The following is a 6886-nucleotide window of genomic DNA, read 5'->3' as shown; positions in this document are numbered from 1 at the left end:
AAAGAGAGAAAGAGGGAGGGGGAGGGGAGAGGCAGGAAGAGAAAGAAGTGTGGCACAAAACACTACACAGTTCTACCTAAAAGGGGGAAAAAAAAACTATAGACAAAATGAGAGGTTCCGCAGTGTATGTACCAGAGACTTTAACAAATGTTTACAGCTAGCACGGGAGGCCTGAGTCATCTTTCTAGCACCTATAGTTACATTCTGGATTTTTCTATAATGGGTTATCTTTCTGGTACCTATAGTCACATTTTGGATTTTTCTATAATGGTCATGCATTAGTTTTATAACCAAAACAAAATAGTTTTACTGGTTTTTAAAATTGTGTCACTTAGTATGTTATTTTAAAAGAGCCCCTTTTTATGTGTGTAAAAGTAAATATTGCCTGCCTGGTACCGTGCACCTGAAATCCTGAGGCTGGCGGAGAGGGATCAGTGAGAGGCCAGCCTGTACTTTATCAAATAATCTGTCTTAAACACTCTCTCTCTCTCTCTCTCTCTCTCTCTCTCTCTCTCTCAAAATTGTTCAAAATGTCAAAATACAAACAACTATAAAAAGGAAAGAAAATGCAGAGAGTCACCTCATTGTTAAGTTTTCTTATTACTGAAGAAAAGCTTTGGAGTCTTTTTAAAAATTATAGTCAAGGGGCTGAAGAGGTGGTTCAACTGTTAAGAGGTCCTGAGTTCAATTCCCAGAAACCACATGGCGACTCACAACCATCTGTAATGGGATCTGATGCCCTCTTCTGGTGTGTCTGAAGACAGCTACAGCGTACTCATATAAATAAAAAATAATATTTAAAAAAAATATATAATCAAAAATATATATATATATATAATCGAAAGCATAGGGCAGGGTTGCAGAGATGGCTCAGTGGCAAAGCCCTGACTGTTTTTGCAGAGAACCTGGGTTCAATGTCCAGCTTGGAGTCTCAGAACCATCTTGTAACTCTGGTTCCAGGGGATGGGCCACCTCCTGCAGCCCGATGACACTGCGTACCTGGTAAATCGAGATACATACATACAAAACACATATTTAAAATAAAAAATAAACCTTTACAATAATTACTAGTCTAGTTGCCTATAAAAGTAGATTCATTAACTTACTGGTAAACCTATTCTTTTTTGAGCACATATTTATTTTGGCATGTGGTAAGTATGCATTTATCAAGGACAAGACAATGTCAGCAAGGATATACACGCAAGTGACATATGGCCTCAGACACCTACTCTTTCTTTGGACTGGGGCATTTAAAATCCTCATCATTTGTTATTTGAATTGTGCAATGAGCTACTGGAGGTTATGATTCCTCCAGTTTAGAAAATTCAATTTTACTATCACATATACAATTCTAATAAAAAGCCAGGCCTGAGGGCACAGGCTTGCCATCCGGGCTACGGCAGAGGATAGGGCCTGGGCTAGATAGTGAGTTCAGGATCACCTTGGTAACTTGGTGAGACCCTGTCTCAAAATGAAAAATGAAAAGGGGCTGAGGCTGGCACTCAGGGGCAAGGTGACCGCCTTACGTGCATGAATGAGTGTCCAGTACCCAGTGCCCAGCAAGGAACACACATCATCAATAGCAATGAATGCTCTAGCTTGATGCAAATATTTCTCTAAACTTATGTTACTTTGGGATGGAGGTTTACTGCAGATGGAATCCAAGGCTGCCCCACCTTATGTGTATGTACTGAGCTCCACCCTAGATCCTTCCTGACCCTCCACCCTCCTTCCTGACTTCCATTCAGAGTCTTTGCCCACCCCCTCCCCACCCCTTTGTTTTAAGACAGGCCTTGGACTCTCAGGGTACAGCTGAGGATGCCCTTGTAAGATCTTTAATTTCTGATTCTCCTGCCTCTAGTACCGTAGTGCTGGGATTACAGGCGTGAACCATCATGCCCAGTTTATACTATGCTGGGATGGAACCTCAAGCTTTCTGTGTGGTAAGCAAGTAAGCACTTGGAGACACATTCCTAGCCTCTCTCCAATTTCTTAAAGGGGAATTTGATGGACATCATAGAGAACTATGTGTTATCACTGTGACATTTGGGACCCGATTCCTCTCTAGGATCTCCAGTCCTGTGAGTCCAGCCCACAGGTCCAGTCCCAATGGGTTCCCAGGCCACCTTTCCTGGTTCCATCACTTGATGAAGAGTGACAGCTAGCAGTCAGTCCCATGGGAAAACACGACACTCTATTGCTGTGTGATCCTATAATTGCTGGATGCAGGTTTCCAGGTGCTTATTTGTCCTTGACTAACACGGTGAGCCCCTGGGGAGGACCCGTGTGCACCCCCTCTCCCCCTGCAGATCTGGTATCCAGACCTATCTCTTAACAAGCGTATGAATTGTTTGCTTGGGAAAGATGCTTAAACCAAGTCTTATCTGTGTCCAACACGCTTTTGAAATGGCAGAGTTTGTCTATATTTCTAAAGCTAAATTCTGCTATGGATCCTGCCTTTGGCATCTGCTTAGAAAAATCCCTCTGCATCAAGGTCCTGTATGTGCGTAGTCCCATTGTCACCCCACAAGGTACTGACTTCCTTCACTCCTAGAGACTGTGTGATCAAACCTGAAATTCCTGAGCAGCTGGAATTTTATCCGGGCCTAGGTCAAGGTCAGGACCTCACCTGCACAGACTGTCCAGGTCTGGCTTCCCTCTGATCTTATGACATGTGGGATCTCTGTGCGGCATCCTGTGACTACACAGCCAGAGGCAGAGGAAGAGAGGATACAGCATTCCAGGCATCCTGAGACGGGGGCTATGTAATTCACCACGGGCAGGGTAGTGAGTACTGGCCTTCCCTTAGGCTCTCAGTTTGTACCCTGTACTACAGGACAGGTGTGTCACTCCCTAGGTCTCGGACAAGGTACTGGGAATCTAAAGAGCATGAAAGAGCAAGGGCGTGTGCAGGGATACAGTTCAGATTGCGGAGAGAGACAAGATCCTTCTACTTCCAGGACAGAGGTGTCACCAGTGGCACCCAGCTGTAGCTGTCAGGTTGAAGGAATCGGTATTGGGCCTTGCAAGGTGATGGCCTAGACTGTTGAGGTTGAGAACTGGTATCAGAGCCCCAGGGGTGAGGACAAACCAAAGGGAAGCAGTACTAATTAGGCACCCTAATTCTCAGCCTCTGGGTGTGGAAATCAGAATGATGGTGGAGGAGAGCCAGGTTCTATAGAGCCACATGTAAAACCCTGCCTCAGCCTGAAGAGAGGGAGGACAGCCTAGCAGACCAGCACAGCTCTCTCAAGCCCTCACATATTGGTTAGCCTTGCCTGTCAGGACAGGCATGGCTGTGATAAAGACAGGATGGGACAGAACGTGACTGAGGTTTCTTAGAATGGACTTTGTGTAGAAACCTACTGGGTTCAAGCACCTACCCAGGCAGAGAGAGGGTCCAGCAAGAGGAGTCCTGGCTGGGAGCCTAGGGTGTGCAAAGGTCCTTAGGCAAGGCTGGCTCAAAGGACAAAGCCTGTGCCAGCATGGGCGGAGCCCGAGGAGGACACCAGGGAGCAGCAGTGGCTCACTGTGGGCTCCAGAGGACCCTGCCAGCGCTCTAACTGCCAGGATGGTGACACATGAGCTGGCTTCCAGAGCAGGAGTGGTTCTATGAGACTCAGAGTCACTCAGTGTGTCATGAGAGGGTACACAAGAAAAGACCACCTCCTCTGCCCATACTGTCAAGGCTAGCACAGGGGCCATTCCCTTGAGATGCTGGCCTGAAAAGTGTGTCCATTAAAAAAAAAAAAAAAGTACTGTTATTAAGGGAGGAGGGTGCACATGCATACCACAGTGCACATGCGGAGGTCAGAGAATTTCTCCTCCCAACTTTACGTGGTGGATTTCAGAAATCGAAGACAGATTTCCAGACTTCCATAGACCCATCTCCCCGGACCATCTTAAAGTGTGTCCATTTTAAGACCCAGTGATTGTAACATGTCATGCATGTCCCCATTAATGAGACTGCCCCGCGTGGATATTCCAGCCATTTCTGAGCAGCAGTCCTGAGGGAAGGACCCACGCTCACCTCACTAGCGCCTCCTGCTGGCATTCCATTTGCTGCAACAAACAAGCCCTGTTAAGATCAGACATGAGGCTTTTGCCTCATCTGGCAGGCTTGGAGAGAGGAAAGAGCAGGAGGCAGCGGCAGGACGTCTGAGTTGGAGGCCAGCCTGGTCTACAGTATGGAACCCTGTCTCCAACCACCTACCTAACCGGCCATCATCAACAACAAATGATCCATGAATCTTGCTGTGAGGGTCCCTGAGGCAGAAGTAAGTTAAACGGCTGCTGACTTTTCTGCCTGAGTAGCATCAGAACGCACTGTGGCCCTGAGCCAGCTCCCATTCCTTTTACATTCCTGGTGATCACTGTGGCACAGTGCAGGGCTATCCCCCCCATTCTTTGAGGGGTATCTGCAGTCACCTGGCATGGCCCTTCACCTATTTTCCTCCTGACTGGGGCTCCCTTCCATGCCTCTGGCTGATTCAAAGTGTTGGGCATGTTGCCATCGTAGAGAGATCAGAAATGTCTGCAGTCTTTAACATCAAGAGTTCTAAGGAAAGTGAGGTCTGTGGCCGTCGGCCTCTGTGCTGGGGCATGTGTCTGTGGGCAGGGAAGGGTTCGGGTGCAGACCCCACCTCAACCCCACTGCCTGTCAAATGTAGTCCTGTTTTAGGTCCAGCCCCAGTGTGGACAGTTGAGTAGTACTCAGCCATACCCTAGAAAGGCTCTTCGAAGTCAGGGCATCTGAATTGCTGGGTAATAGCATATGAGACCTCCAATTCAGCCATGCTACAGGCTGTAGGGGTATCTGTTCCATTAGAGAATGTAGAAGTCAACTGTGTCTATCATTGAGAGAGTTACACAAGAAGGTACATTAGCAGGGCTGCCTCCGTGTGTCCCAGATAGCCAGACACATGTGATGTCAGAAGGGGCAGGATGATGACACTGTGGAGCCAGGATAGGGACGTGGACAATGACTCCAAACAGGTTGATAGGAGAAGACTTGTCCAGAAAGTGGCGAGAGGCTGGGGAGGAGGCAGCAGGCAGAGCAAAGGTCTTGGGCAGTGAGTCTGGTGTGATTAAGAAGCAGCAAAGAGGCTGGTGTGGCTGGCTGCAGCCCAAAGACAGAGCAGATGCTGGACCTTGTGGGCCCAAGGGAGGATGTGACTCAAGTCGAATGGAGGCTACTGGGTGATGATGTGATCCAATGTAGATCTTCTGAAGATCTCTTGAGCTGACTCACCAGGAGCAGAACATGGAGGAGGTGGGTAGAACCAGGAGGCTAGCGGTAGGGGTGTCTATCAAGTGCTAAGGGCATTTGTGGGAGGGAAACCTCAGGCTGGATCCTCACCAGGTTCCTTAGCAGAACCACTGCTCACCCTGCTGGCTCTGCTCCAAGTGCTTGAGGAGTGTCAGCTCCCATAGCCCAGTGAAGAACTGTTCTCATCTACTGCAGATAGCACAGAGAGTTAACTCACCCTAAGCCACACAGGTAAGAGAATAAAGAGTTAAGATTTGAACCTGGGTTCTTGGAAACCAGAGCCCAGGTTCTTAAAAAGGAAAACCACAGCGCCTCCCATATAAGAAACTATTTGTAAAGAAAATAGAATCCTGGCCATCAGAGAGGTGAGCTGACAGGAGGTGAGTAGAGGTTACCACTTGACTCTACTGGTGGGCTGCCCCAGGGTTCATTCAGGGAAAGGTGAGTCCAGGGAGGCCCTTCCCATCTCTAAGTGGTCATCTGGGAATGCGGAAAGGAAGGGTAGCTGCCTGCACAGAACCGTCCAGTGCGACACTGGCTGGAGGAACAGGCAGGAGAGGACAGTGGAGAGGACCCTGGAGAAGGGACACAGAGTTATGGGTTCCTAAGACACCGGGCCTTCGGGATGCGGGGCAATTTTGGAATCTGTCTCCAGACACATGGACTCTGCTTAGAGATCAGTTACTTATGTAGAGTTCGTATTTGGCTTCTCTGGGCCTCAGCTTCTTCCCTCGTGGAATAGAATAGAAACCCCCTGGCCCCCATGAGAAGGTATTCTGATCAAACTCATGGGACTGAGACCTGGCAAGCTCTTAACTAAGGAGAAAACCTACCATGGTGAATGATGTGGTGACAGGTTCAGCGCTCGGACCATTGCAGCTGCCCCTGCACACAGCTCTTGCTCCCACAAGGACCTTTCTGCAGTAACTTGAACTCCTGTGCCCATATCAGGAACCAGCCTATCCAGGGATGCAAGAGTCCCACAGCCACTGACCGGGGGGAGCCACTGTGCAGACCCACGGGTCACTCCCCATTCTTATGTCTAGGTCTGAGATGCCCCCACTGCCTGCTGACTGGAAGCCCCTGCTCCTGCAGGACCCTGTCTCCCAGGCTCCCCTGACCATTCATTAAAAACAACCCCCGACCACCCCTCCCCCTCTAGACGGCAGCTTCTCTGCAGGCTCTGATCTCTCTGGCCTGGCCTGCTGCCCACTAGCCTGCTGCACTGTCCCCTGGGCCTCCATCCGTGAGAAAGTTCCTCTGGGAGGATTTGGCATCTTTTGTTCTCAGCTGCACTTGCTGTCGTGAGCGGAGTGCTCAAGCAACCTTTCCTGGTAGGGATCAAGCTTAGTCTGGGAGCCATGGGGACTGTGGAAGAGCAGGGCCTGGGAGACAAGTGAGCTGCAGCTCTACCCTTGGGGACTAGGATGTCCCTCATCCCTTCTGGGGTCCCCTCACTCAGTTGACAGTGGCTGCTTTGCTGAGGTCACTAAAATGCCTCTGTTTTAGAGTCTGTAGTCTCTTATTTGATTCTGAACCCTGTCCCTGAGGCCCCAGGATTGTGGCTCCTGGGTGAACACAGAAGTATTGAAATTGCATAAGAACGTGTTGACCTCT

Source organism: Mus pahari, chromosome 2, assembly GCF_900095145.1.
Source record: "Mus pahari chromosome 2, PAHARI_EIJ_v1.1, whole genome shotgun sequence".
NCBI classification, from domain to species: Eukaryota; Metazoa; Chordata; class Mammalia; order Rodentia; family Muridae; genus Mus; species Mus pahari.
The sequence above is the reverse complement of the archived record's forward strand: the minus strand, read 5'-3'. Positions refer to the sequence as shown.